This window comes from Phaenicophaeus curvirostris, chromosome 14, assembly GCF_032191515.1.
Source record: "Phaenicophaeus curvirostris isolate KB17595 chromosome 14, BPBGC_Pcur_1.0, whole genome shotgun sequence".
Lineage (NCBI taxonomy): Eukaryota > Metazoa > Chordata > Aves > Cuculiformes > Cuculidae > Phaenicophaeus > Phaenicophaeus curvirostris.
This window is the reverse complement of record NC_091405.1, coordinates 9,831,921-9,839,452: the sequence shown is the minus strand read 5'-3', so window position 1 is coordinate 9,839,452 and position 7,532 is coordinate 9,831,921.

Here is a 7,532-nt window from a genome sequence, read left to right as displayed (position 1 = left end):
ACTGTCGCTCCCATTTTCCCCTTACCCACCTGTGCCTACATCAGGCGTCAAGGTGAGCGCAGAGTTCAAATGGCATCAAGGGCAGCGCTGCTCTAAGACCGCTGGTATCCAAGAAGGTTTGTCCCCACAGTCTCTAATGAGGTCAGCAGTTTTGGGATGCTGGAAGCCTGCCAGCTGCCAGCTTGGGCAACTACTGTCTGCTCAGAAATAAATGCAGGAAATTGCACAAATTTGATTGTGTAATTCGAGGACACAGTCCTGACAGTAGCAGGCGCTTTGGGACCTGCAGGAAAAAAACAATAAAAAAAACCAGTCATAAGCCCAAAGTCTTCTAAAATGCATCAGGACAATTCATGAGTGAAGTTAAACACATCCATGCTGCTCCAATCTTGTAAAGATGTATTTGACATAGAATCATTTAATAGTTTGAGTTGGAAAGGCTCTTAAAGATCAACCAGTCCTTGCCCGCTGCCATGGGCAGGGACACCTCCCACCAGGCTGCCCAAGGCCCATCCCACCTGGCCTTGAACACCTCCAGGGATGGGGCAGCCACAGCTTCCCTGGGCAACCTGGGCCAGTGCCTCACCAATCTCATAGTGAAGAAATTCTTCCTTATATCCAGTCTAAATCTGCCCCTCTCTAGTTTATACTTATTGCCCCTCGTCCTATCACTACAAGCCTTTGTGAAGAGTCCCTCCCCAGCTTCCTTGTAGCCCCCTTCAGGTATTTGAAGGTTGCTATCAGGTCTCCTTAGAGCCTTCTTTTCTCCAGGCTGAACAACCTCAATTCTCTCAGCCTGTCCTTGTATGGGAGGTCCTCCAGCCCTCTGATCATCCTTCTGGCCTTCCTCTGGAACCACCTCTCCCATGTGCTCTGTTGTTACTGTTGCTACCTGGTCTTTAAACCAAGAAAAAACACATTGGTCAGATTGGTGTCAGTGAGATTATAATTGAGTGTTGATTGTCCTGACCTCCAGAAGCACAGGGTATTTGAAGTAAGAATTGAGGTACCACCTAATTAGAAAGTTCTAGAACAATATGTTAGAGCTTTCAAAGGAAGGAAAAAATATAAAAAGCTATGTGAGCAGTTCCTGGGAGAACTGAGGGTCATAAGATAAGCTAAGATATTCTTATTAGAGGAAAAGCATGACTCAGAGGCATTACAGTATATGAAAATCACTTGGTTTTAAAACACTTGAAGTGCACAGGCAATGAATTAAGTTTCAGAAATTCCCTTAACAACTTTATAACTTCATTTTCAGCAAAAATGAAAGCTCTCAAAAGTTGGCTGGTAGTCCTCCACTTGCACAGTAAACAGGCTGTCACAGAAAGCTGCTTTCTATGTCAGTTTCCTAAGCTAATATTTTCTGACACAGAGGAATGGATAAATAAGAACTTTCACCAAATAACATGATTATATTTCTAAGTTCATAGTTTATACACACCAATGCTGCAGTTTTAAATGGGAATCCATTAGCCAAGTTCAAGTTTTTTTCCATTTGAAAACAAATATAAAACATTTTTTAGCAATGCTTCATGACAAGAGGTGGACAGAATTGTTTTTTTCAATAAAGTGTAGATAGTAGTTGAACTTTTTCTTCTGTATGTTTTGTAATGTTCCTTAATCTTCTATATGTGTTTGTCATGTATATGATTATATAATAAACTTCCTTACAACTCATGATGCTGTTTGACTGTTTTGACCAGAAAACCTGGATACATACACATCCAAAGGAAGACACATCAGTGTCTCCTTAGACACTCCTGTACTTCTGGGTAAATTAATTAAATCAAAGCATTAAGGCATTTACAAAAATACAAATAGAAAGCCATATGCACCAGTTCATTTTCTGTGCAGTTTAGAGATTGCTGGAAACTTAAAGGAGCCCAAGTCTGAGGTGTTAGCATGTGGGGAGTAGTGATGGAAGTCAAAGTTTTCCAGCCGTCCAGGATATGGTCAGCATTTCTCAGGATCAATTCCAACATCCCTAGCTTTTAAAAATCCTGCAGAGAAATCACTTCTATTCTTTTCCCTTTGACAGCGCATTCAGATTGGCCTTGGTTACAGTTCTTACAATAACACAGTTCTTTAGCATAACCCACATAAAAACTAGCCATAAAAACTAGCTATGTATATTGTTCATTGACAAAAAAAACCCTCACTGTGATCTAAGTTATAAGGGTTTGTAAAGTAAGACATTTCTTTTGAAATCTTCTACTGCTGCTCTTTTTCCCCTGGGGAAAAGCCATTATCTGCTTCAGCTGCTGCTTGAAAAATGAGAACACATGTCTTTCTGTCAGCGCCTGCAGGCAATTAATGGACTTGAAGAATCCTGACTAGCCTCACCTGGGGGTCTCTCTCACACCCTTCTGTGGGCCTAGGAGCCCTGTTTTAGCTCTTCCTGGTGGGGTTTAGTCTTTTCCTGAGCTGTGCTGCGGGAGTGTGGGTCTCCAGTGCAGCCACTGCTGTGGCTCCCTGTGGATGTCTCTGGTCCTAAGCTGCAGACTTGCTTCCTACCATTATTTTTTATCCACCTTGGCACCAGGGGCATGCCTGGCAATTCCTGGACTGTGTCTGATGCTGGTTTCTACCACTGGACCTGATCCTGGCTCACATTACTGACTTGAACTTACACCACAGTGTTGCTCTTGGTCAGTCGTGGCTGATAGGTGGTCCTACTGTGCTCACCTTGCTCAGGTATGGCAGGGCTATGTTTTCATTCTCGGTTCCCTGTATGGGAGGTAGCAGCCAGCTCTTGCTGCTCCCTAACATGTCCTATGCGAATGAAACCACTGATCCAACAGGAGATGAGCAAGTGGTTCAGGTCCAAGAACTTAATTTCCTTGAAGAAAGGACTTTCTAAACTTTGCAAATTATTTTCTTATGCTCTGGTAAAATGAATTTTTTTTGTTATGTTGAAAATGGAATGTTGTTATTAGAAAAATGGAGGTTGAAGGAGACTGATTAGGCTTTAGTAATTTCCACTTGTGTCTGTAAGCAAAAAGAGAAGCATGTAAAAGATGGAAAGTCAATCTAATCTTTTTTTTGGTTTTTTTTTCCTTTCTCTCTTTTTAGTCTTTTCAAATGTTAAGTAAGAATAAAATATGTGTCCTGGATTCTCTACTGAATTATTCCACTGCAGTAAAATAGACTGATTTATGCTATACATTAATATAGTCCAGTGGCTTGGTAGGGTTTTCTTTTTGTTTTATTTTTTTTAAGTATTTGCATTTATGTGTCGAGTGCCATAGAAGGGTATGTAGGGCAAGAGTCTTAAATGGGGAACGAGCTGTGCTACTATTAAAAAGAATAGCAGTACTTCAATTAAATTTGAAGGAAACAAGATGGGGCCATGCATTTCCAATAAAGTCTGTGCTTGTGCCTGCATGATGTTCATCCTAGGGAGATTTATAAGGAAGCTTTACTCCCTACCTGTCATAAAGGTAACACAACTAAGATTTTATTCGTTTGTAATAATGGAGTGTGTACATACATTTTCTAAGCGTAGTTCTCAAAACAAAGAATTTTTTTAATACATCTACTCGAAAGTATTAAAAAGATCTACTTCCTTAATTGGAAAAACAGCCCTTTTCAGCTTGGTATTAGGAAGAAGGCTGAGAGATGATAAAAGGCCTCTACCCCTGTTTTTCTTTCAAGGTTGGTGAATTAACAATGCTCACAGTCTCATAGCACAGTGGTAAGCTGTATTGCACGCTCTGAATGTGTTTTGTAATAGCTTGGAAAAGAGTTTGTAGAATGACTTTAAATGAGAGAGTATCCCATTTTGAAGAATTCATAAATCTCATAAGGTATTGGAAGAAGAAAATCTGCTGTGGTTACTTAGTAAAGAGCAAATCTTTTCAGCAGCTCTTCAATTACTTAGACCCTCCAGATAGGCACTTCAATATGGCAATTCTGAGACTTGGTTTGTTACAACTCCTAAAGCTGTCTGTTTAAAATTAGTTAGCGATGTTTGATAGTCAGAGCTGTAGCCAGTGTTCAGCTTTAATCTTAATTTTCGATAATATGATATTGTTTTATAGAATTATCTGGCCTTGAGCACATGAGGCTTGTACAGAGAGGCTGTAGAATAAATTCTATGCTCTCAACAGAACGATTTTGTTAAGAGTTCTGTTAAAGACTTGTTGGGTTCAATGTTTCATTCCTGATTCTTCAGGTCTTCAAGTGCTTGCTTAATTTGTCTGCAGTGAATTGCTCACTAGGTAATAAAATGAAGTACTGAACAGGGTAGGTGTGCGCCTCGTTGATGTCAGAAGATGGTAATATTTGTTTCAAGTGATTAATCTTTCTATATTGAGAGTTCTCTGAAATAATGGTTATGAAGATAGGTTTTTATTTAGGTATCTTTAGAACCAGAACTTTTATGATAAAACTCTGGTTTAATGTTTTTCTCTACCAACTTCAAGAATATTTGTAACTGTCAGTGGAGTGAGTCTGTTTTTGTGACTCAAATGATTTATTTCTCCTAAAAAAAAATGAAGATAAATGCTCTTGGAGATTAAGAAATATTTTTAAGATTTCAGTCCATAGTTAAGAAGAATGTGATACTTTTTTATTTTCAGTCATGGGTCCCAAGTACAACGTTGGAAGCTCCTAATGTTGTTGTAAACATTGCCTTGACTTGTTATGTTGTTAATTTTGCTCTTAAAGGGTTTTATAGTAAATAAAAGTGGAATATAGTACATGGGTTTATATGTAAACATACCACACCATTATTATCACAGAATCTTACAGAATCTTTGTAATTAGCATGGAGATTGGCAGCATACAGCCTTCAAGCTGCTCTTCCCCACCCCACCCCGCTTGTTTATTTTGGACTCTAGAGAAACAGCAACAAAACCTCCAATTCTGTTTTAGTATGAAAAATAAAAAGGTGGATGTTAGCTAAAGCTGTTTCCCTCCTGCTCCTTTACAAATAGCCTTTTCTTTTTTTCCTTACTTTGTCTTTTCCTAATTTTTAGAAGTCTTAGTTGATGGTTCAGTTTGCAGATAATACTTCTATTAGTATTTTAGTCCTTTACTGGGTTCATTCAGTTCCTTGGTATTAATTCTTCTTGAGGCTAGATGGCACATGAGAGGAAAATGAGGCCTAAGATTTAAGCAGACACTTTTAATTATGGCTAGCTCTAATGTAAGGTGGACAGAATCCTCTAGGACAGGATATGAAGCTAATCTTTTCTGCACAAAACTTTTATGTTCATAGCACAAATCATACAGTAAGTTCTTCCTTATGATAGTAATTTCCAAACCGGTTTGTAATTTTTCTCCATCATTGCTGAGCCAGACTTTTACACTTGCATGAATTTGGATGTCAAAGCAATAAATTCTAAATTAAATTATCTCCTAGCCTGCAGAAATCAGGCTGGATGTAAGAGTGAGAAGCTATTTCCCTGTTTTCCTGTTTGCAGTAAGTGATTATTAGATTTTTAAACATAGTGAAATAAAGCAAGGAGGAAGAGGAACATAGGTCATCAGGAGGGGGAAGTTCTGTGATTCAAATCTTGAGGGAATGTGAAAAGTAATTTGTATTTTATTTATGTGTTTAGTCACAGAAGTTGAAACAAATTTAATGAAATATTTGTGATTCTTCAGGAGAGGACGTATAACTTTTCAACTATTAGGACAGTGTTATAGATGTCGGGCTGAACTCACCTGCGAGTTAGATTTGTGAGTAAGTTTTCACTTAGATTGAAAACACTATGGAATTCCGTGTTAACTTCCTCGTTTTCGTTGCTTTGTTTTTTTCTTCTGCATCATAAAAGGTTAGATGAATAGCTCACTACAGCCCAACTGAGTCTGAGCTCTGCAGTGCTTAGGGGAATAAATGACCTGAAGCACCAACGCTCCAAGTTTTTATTGAAGTAGAATCCTAAGTTGTTATAACTGGATAATTGCTTTACACAGCATGGAACTTAATATTCAGGAAACAGTATTTTAAAGTCTTTTGCTTTTATAGTAATGGCAATGAAAACAATGTTTTTATATCATTGTCTTCAACTTTCCTGATGTTGCTGGAGTTTCCTTGAGGAAATTATTTTTGAAAATAATTGTTGGAATAGTTGTGGTGCTTGGGATGAGGTCCTTTGTTGCACGCTGACTTGCTTTGTTACATAGAAGTACACGCATGGGCTTATTTCATAAAGTTACTAGCACACTAGTCCCATGTGTAATGCTACAGCTGATGCACTGAAGTATTTACAGTATTGAGTTTGTTTATTTATAAAACCAAGAATACCAAAAATGCAAGGATATCAAAATTTATGATACCAACCTATTAATATGTCATGAACTCTAAAGGCCTCTAAAAGCTCCATTACCACTGAGATGTCTCCATGTTATTCCCATGGCTACGTATGTATGAATTGCCAGTGAGGGAAAGATGATGGTTATTTTGCTCGTTTCTATTGTTTCTGTGCATTTACTACATAGTATAGTTTCTTAGTATTTCTGTGACTGCAGAATTAAAAAAAATCAACAATGAACCAGTGCTTTGTCAGCCAGTTAATCTAGCTTTTTAAATTATGTTTGGAAAGGAGCTGTTACTTTAGAGAGATCCTCATTTCTGTAGTTGATGTAACCCGAGCAGACTAGCTAGCATTTATTTCTCATGCCTTCAAATCACAGGGCAGAGACTTCATAGAACGTTCATAATTAGGATATTATGGATAGGCCAGAGTTAGGCCTTGTGGACAGCAGGAAGAATTTCCATAAGCTCCAGAAGAAGTTGTGTCAGGAAGCCAGTGAAATTTGCTGAACCTGAGCAGCACTGGAGTTATGGACCCATCAGCCAGGGTGCAGCAGTCACTGCAGTAATTTTTACTAAACCTTTAAATCTTTCTAATTTAGTAGATTTGTTTTCCTTGCCAAAAATGGATCTCCTTCTAGTTTATGTACCAATTAAATGAATCTTGGAGATGAAAAGTGCTTTGGTGTGCTTACTTCCAAGAGTCGCAAATAATTTTGTCAGATTAAGCCAGTTTTTCCCCAGCCCAGAAGCTCCCTACGGAAGTTAGAACGTCAGATGCCAGGGATTTGTCTCTAGGACCCTTTTTACTGCATTGTTGCCCAACAATTTTTACCTTGAGGCTTGCATTCTCCACTTTACAGCGAACAATATTTAGGAGCAGTTGTGCTGTTAGTAATACTGTGATCTAGGGCAAGGAGCTGTATTTGAAACGTAAGAGGAAGATTTCATATAAATTATCAATGCATTAAATAATGAAGTAATAGCGTATCTGTAAGCCTGAGCAAGTGTCTTACACCAGCAAACACTTGAATTGCAAATGAAACTGCTCATTGTGTTGTCATTAAAATAATGGTGGAAACCAGACCCTTTTCTGTCAATCAGTCCAAGGGCGGAGGCTTAGATGTGATACATACTTAATGCAAGGAGCTCCTTTAGAATTAGATTTGGCTGTGATGTGGTCCTTATTCCTAGGCCTGAATTTTTAAGCATGCAGCTGATGTGGTTAATGTATACTCATGGGGCTTGTAAGCAGAAATGGAAGTGG